This window comes from Palaemon carinicauda, chromosome 10 (genome assembly GCF_036898095.1).
Source record: "Palaemon carinicauda isolate YSFRI2023 chromosome 10, ASM3689809v2, whole genome shotgun sequence".
In the NCBI taxonomy this organism is placed as follows: domain Eukaryota; kingdom Metazoa; phylum Arthropoda; class Malacostraca; order Decapoda; family Palaemonidae; genus Palaemon; species Palaemon carinicauda.
In genome coordinates, this window is record NC_090734.1 from 9,374,639 (window position 1) to 9,382,138 (window position 7,500).

Here is a 7,500-nt window from a genome sequence, read left to right on the forward strand (position 1 = left end):
ACATGGCTTGAGCCTCCCCCCCCCCAAAAAAAAATATATATATATATATATATATATATATATAAGAGAGAGAGAGAGAGAGAGAGAGAGAGAGAGCTTGTGTTTCAGTCGGGACAAAATACGATATCAAACTAAACATTGATAATATTTGTAAAAAGGTTGTTCGCGAGAATGGTATAGTAAATATCACATCAAATGTACTACATGATTACAAGTTAAGTATTATTATAATGATATAATTAGGAACTAAGAAATTATATTGAATTTACGTTCATAAATAATGTTTCGCGTTTTCACAACAATCACAGGTCACAGATCTAACAAGTAGTACTTCCCCCTTCCTGGCGTCATCACCAGCTCGATGCCCACCCCCCTGCCTGGCGTCCGGCTTCCGCCTGTTTAACCCCCCCCCCCCCCAAGCAACATAACTTTTTTACACCTGAAATTCTGGAATCTATAGATACTGAGGGTAACAGAGGGGGGCTGGAGACGACAAGACTTTAGCATTTGACTGTACTTGCACCGAGTCGTGTGACCTTGAGTATTTCAGCAGAATCGCCATCAAAACACACGAATAAGCAATTAAATACCGCTCACTCATGCCTGACTGAAAACGATATCAACACTAATCACCCAATTAGTGTTGAGATTTTGTTATTTTGTAAATTGATATTCAAAATTATGGGGGGATTTAGCAAATTACCAAGTTACCTTCCAATTTTGTGAAGTTACCAGATATTTTGCAAGCTATCTTCTTTTTTTTTATTTATTTTTTTTGGCAAAGTAATCATACAATTAAGGTTCTTTTGCATAAATACCATAATTTTGCAAAAAGAGTAATATATATGTATATATATATGTATATATATATATATATATATATATATATATCAATAGAAACATACTGTATGTGTTTGCTTGTGTTTAATTGTAAACGTTTTTTTTTTACAGGCAATATAATCTACCCTATGTAACTCGGTGACAATTCCGTAATGTAATAAAACTATATTTAAAGGTTTAAAGGTCGCCTGTGAATGGTATAGGCTAGGAAAAAGGACAATGCCTTAGCGTAACAATGCCCTAAAGACTGACCATATATCCATATGATTAGCGCCCAAGCCTGCTCTCCACTCAAGGTAGGACCAGGGAGGGTCAGGCAATGGAAGCTGGTGACTCAGCAGGTAGACCTTCAAGCTCCCCCAAACTCCCCATCCTTAGCTCATAAGGATGGTAACGTTGCAGACTCTACAAGAAACTATTGAGCTTCAACAGGTCTCGTACCCAAGCCAGCAGATCGTAAGCAGGGATGTTTCCAATAGGCTAAAATTCAATACAATACGATGAAATTCTTGGAGGAAATTCTTAATGGTAATTTTCTATTATAACTTTGAATCAGATAATGGGGAGGCGAACATAGTGGTCAAAAACTTTTCATCTCTCTCTCTCTCTCTCTCTCTCTCTCTCTCTCTCTCTCTCTCTCAAAAATCAAGGCAATGGTTAATTTATCGGTGAAAAGAGCAAAACCCTTGCTATCTGTAACGTATATAATATATACGAAACTTATAATATCGTCTGAAAATGGAAGTATTTTATAATATTCAGTATTTCCCTTGGCTAATTTATAATTCCCATTATTTATGTAACATTCCTAACTATGATTTCTAAAGCTATCTATTTCAAGATATTCTCTGTAAGTATCAGATTTCATAGAAATTGCCCTCCTTTTAATTTAAACGTATATTTTTTTTTCACTAACATTTGAGGCAAAAAGGCTGAAATAATATGCACTTTTTCAGAATTTATTTTAATTGTGTATGGCATTGACCATTATGTGTTAACTCGCAGTCTAATGTATTTTACTGAAATTTTACTCAGAATCAACCAGTGAAGATGAAACCCACTAATAGTGACCTACATTACTTTTCTAAAGTAATAAACAAATTGTTCGCGTTACAGAGAATGATGATAAATAATTTCGGATCATTTGGACGAGAATAAATGTAGGTATTTCCTTAGGAAGAATGAATTCGTTTTGTCTTTATGGTAATGAGCATATGAAGCTAGAAACGAACTGAAAGCTAGAGCTAAAACATATAAAAGAATAATTAATAAAGTTAGGAAATCTTTCAGAAAAAAAATTTCATAGAAATGTTAGAAATTTGAGAAAAAGTAGTAGTAAGGATTATTGGGATTTGTTAAAGAATACTGATAAGAGTGAGCTGATTTGTAAAATTGCACTTAAAACATTTCGAGATTATTTTGCTAAACTCAGTCGAGGTAATGTTGAACATGATGAGAGTGAACACCCTGATAATTTCAACCCAAGCATTATTAACCAGTTAGTTAACGAAGAATTAAATAGAGTTTTTACAGTAGATGAGATACAAATTAAAATAAAAAAAAACTTAAGAGGAGAGAGCATGTGGTATTGATAATATTATAAATGAGTTCCTCAAAAACTGCCCTCATGATATGCTAAATGTGATATGCAAAATTTTCAACATTGTGTTGATCTCCTCAGTTGTTCCATATTATTGGTGTATAGGGATAATAAAACCCATATTTAAGAAAAAAGGATCCCCTGACGACCCAGATAACTATAGGGGTATCACACTACTGAGCTGTGTAGCGAAGCATTTTACCGCTTGTGTCAATAAAAGGTTGACTGATTATATTGACAGCACTGGTCAACTTGGTGAGGAGCAGGCTGGTTTCAGGGAGGGATATAGTACTCTAGATCATATTTTTGTATTGCATTCACTTGTTAATTTCTATCTCCATCGAAAAAAGAGAATATACTGTTTGTTCGTTGATTACAGAAAAGCATTCGATTTGGTTGAGAGGTCGTCCTTGTGGGGAAAAGTAATCTCACATGGCATTAACGGTAATATTATGGCTGTCATGTATAATATGTATAATAATGCAAAATCATGTGTGAAGTAAAATCACAAAATTTCTAACTTTTTCGATTGTAACATAGGTGTAAGACAAGGTGAGAATCTTTCCCCATTACTTTTTGCCATCTACCTAAATGATTTTGAGTCTTCTCTTAGCAGGGGGTATAATGGGATGGATTTGTGTTCAAGGGAAATAAATGAAAAATTAAGTAGTATTGATATAGAAATTTTTTTGCGTATATATGTTTTACTTTATGCTGATGATACTATTGTAATGGCTGAATCGCCAAAGGAATTACAAAATGTCCTAAATAAAGTAAAAGAATATTGGGATCTTGGAAACTTCAAATTAATGTTTCAAAAACTAAAGTAGGTTATATTTTCTAGGGGAAAACTTTGAAATGTCCCGAATTTTAAATATGGTGAGGAGAGCATCGAAATTGTAGATGATTATGTTTACCTTGGTACTACGTTTAATTATAATGATAAAATGGATAAAGCTATTAAGAAACAGGTCATTCAAGCACGTAGAGCATTATTTAGTATGTTAATTAAATGTAAAAAACTTGAATTACCCATTGATATCAATTGTGATCTATTCGATGCTCTAGTTGTACCAATTTTGACTTACAGTTGTGAAATATGGGGTTACCACAAACTAGATCATGTTGAAACATTTCACAAGAAGTTCATGAAAAATCAGCTCTGTGTGAACAAGCGAACAGCAAACTGCATGGTATATGGGGATCTTGGCAGATTTAAAATTGAAATATCTGTTTGCAAACGGATGATTGGATTTTGGTTGAGAATTGTAAAATCAAAGGCGTCTAAATTGTCAAATGTTTTTTATCGTTTTCTTAGAACTCTGTGCGAGTCGAATGAGTATAAGTCTAGTTGGATCCATGAAATTAAAACTATCCTTGATTCATGTGGTATGTCAAATATATAGGAACATCCAGAAAATTTCAATCACACATGGATAATAAATAGCCGAGAAATGAAACTCAAAGATATAGAGAGACAACAGTGGCATGCAGAAGTAGAAAGAAATTATATGTGTAGTAATTATAAACTTTTTTAAGACTGAATTTGGCCAAGAAAAGTATATTATAAATTTAGATATACCATAAAGAATTGCCCTAAGTAAATATAGGCGTGGTATCCACAAACTTCCTGTAGCAACTGAAAGATATTCTGGGCAGGAGAATCAGCACCCTTGCACACTATGCAACAGCATTGAAGTTGGGGATGAATATCATTATGTTTTAGTTTGTCCTATGATTAGAGAAATAAGAGAGAGATATCTAAAGCCCTACTATTGTAGAAGACCAACCACTTTTAAATTCAATCTGCTCCTCAATACAAGTAGAGCTAGAGAATTGAAAAGATTTGCAAAGTTTGTTAACCTTATCATGTCTTCATTTTAGATTTAATACTTTCTAGGATTTTCATTATTCTGATATTATTTTCAATGTATGTACTTTCCTTTGTCAGAATACATTTTATGCTTTAATATGTACTTGCTAAATATATGTGTACATAGATATAGTTGTAATCTATTGGTCTCTTCTTTTTGTAGTTTTTGTGTAAAAAATATATATTTGTGTAATTTTGTAATTATCATACTCCGGAAGGGGTTGATAGAATAAAATTTGCCTTTGCCTTTGCCTTACCCCTATATCATACTATTTTACTAATTGAAGGATAAATATTGTAGATTATCAAGAAACAACTTTATAACTAAAACTACTTTGGAATTTTGATTGCATACCAAGGTTCGAATGGAATAAAATACAAAAGTCATTTCAGATTTTAATTCAATTAACCAATTATATGATTTATTTTTTACTTTTCTCGACGAGTTCGATATGTTCCTGTTTAAAACTCGCAACAAAAAACTATAAAATAACGTGGTAGGTTCACATATTTGCATAAATCTGTGGACACTTTGGAAGTGGAGTTTACCTCATCCTTTAAGGATTAGTCTCCATGGTAACAATAAATATGTTAATAAAAACCTTATCCAATAACCCAAACATTGTCATAACCAGACCGGATAAAGGAAGAGGCACGGTGATAATAAACAAAAATAACTATGTACAGAAAATGGATGATATTCTTAAAGATACCACTAAATTTGTTGAAATAGGTGTTCCATCATATCAACCAATATTTAAGGTGGAGGATAAAATCAATATATTACTCAAAAGTCTCAAAGATCAGAACTTTATAACTGAAAACACTTACCAAGAATTATTTTGTTCAGGTTCATCCTTTGGTGTGTTGTATGGACTTCCTAAAATTCATAAAGATGATGTTCCTTTACGACCAATTTTGGCGGCATACAATACCCCAAATTACCAGATAGCAAAATTCTTGGTACCATTGCTACAGCCATTTGCAAATAATGAATACGTTTTACTCATTTCTGCTAACCTTGTACCTGATATTCTACCACAGGATCTTGACTTATATATGGTGAGTTTGGATGTCACATCTCTTTTTACGAACATACCGTTGCAGGCGATGGTTGACATCATTTTAGATAAGATCTTTTTCGAGGAAAATATTTATATCATGGTTTTATTAAGGATAATTTTAAGAAACTTCTAGAAATTGCAGTGCAGGACACCCACTTCATTTTTAACAATAAAGTTTTTAAACAAGTTAATGTTGTTGCGATGGGGTCACCACTTGGCCCAGTTATGGCCAACGCTTTTATGTGCTCTTTCGAGGAACAGATGCTGGATGGGTGTCCTTATCATATCGCCCTCACTTTTATAAACGATATGTGAATGACACTATTGCTCTATTTAGGTCCCGAGAAGCAGCTGAAGCTTTTTTGCAATATATCAATGGCCTACATCCTAATATAAATTTCCCAATTTAGCATGAACAAGACAACCAACTTGCTTTTTTAGATGTTTTAATTACTAGGACAGAATATGGTTTTAATACGAGCGTCTTTAGAAAAAAGACGTTCACAGGTCAAGGTACTAACTTCAATAGCAGTTATTCCATGATATTTAAATTAAATAGTATTTTCACGCTGTTACACCGTGCTTATACGTTATCTTCCAATTGGCATAATTTCCATAGCGAAATCCAATTCTTACTTAATTTTTTTAAAAACAACACGTATCCTCCAGCTTACTCTTGAAATATGTCAATAACTTTTTAAATGATAAATTTTAGCCACGTCAACTTGTACCGAACGTGCCTAAATTATTAATATATGCCTCTATACCTTAAATTCATTATAACACATTTAAGGTGCAAATACAAAAAGTCATTCAGAAAACTTTTCGGCTGTGAACCTTAAGTTGATAGAAAAAAATCCTAAAACTCTGGGTTCTTTGTTCTCCCACAAAGATAAACTTCCGACTTTGATGCCGTCTTTGGTGGTATATTGCTTTACTTGGCCGAAATGTCACATCAGGAAATACAGGGGAGCCACCAAAAGATTGCTAAAAGACAGAATCGATTCTCATCTCGGAGTCAGTCACCGTACGGGATGTACTTTGAAAACGAAAGAATTTTCCAACATACGAGAACATTGTAATAAATGTAAAACATCATTTCATATAAAGATTTTCGCATTGTCACCCAAGGCCCCAATGACTATTCTCTCTCTGTTTTGGAGTCGTTAACAATCAAACAGCTTGTGCCACCATTAAATGGTCAGACTTCTTCCACAGCTCTATATATAGCATAGTTGACGTCCTCCTTTCCAAAACAGACAACGTCACTCAGTTTTTTAGCTCCATAAAGATAAGTACTAACTTGAGTATTCTTCACTTTTTAATTCTATATTTATTTTTTTTAGTTCATTTTTTAAATGATTATATTTAACTTTTACGTTGTTCAATTTATATTAATATTAATAATGAGTCTTTTTTAATTTGTATATTTTGTATATCTTACAGCCCTGATGATGAGACCCAAAGTATTGAAAATTTGGAAAATAAATGTATGATGCTACGCTGGCTTTTCTCCATCCTATATATATATATATATATATATCATCTACTCTTCAAGCCCCTTCTCCCTCTAAGCTAGAACCAAGGATGGCCAGGCAATGGCTGCTAGTGACTCAGCATGTAGGCCTATAGGCTCCCCCAAATCCCCCATCCTTAGTTCACAAGGATAGTGAAGTTGCTGCGACCAAAGAATCTAATGACTTTGAGCGGGCTTCGAACCCCAGTCTGGTATCCACAAGTCAGAGATGTTAACACATCGGACCACCACAACAAATATAACACCAATGCGCATACAAGCGCGTGGCGCACACAAACACACATACACACACACACACACACACACATATATATATATATATATATATATGTATGTATATAAAGAGTAAATATCACTAACACTAGTTATCTCAATCAATGTAAATGTCTACCACAATGGCATTTAATACCGAATTTATCATGTGAGTATATATCCACTGGAATTCCTTTATGATAATAGCTTCTGGCCGGGCAGAGATTTGAACCCCTGCCTATTCAGCCAAAATCCATGCCTGCGAGGACTCTACCAACTGAGTCATCTTGCCAGACAGTACTAGATTGGATCTTTCTCCCTGGTTATGGTTCAT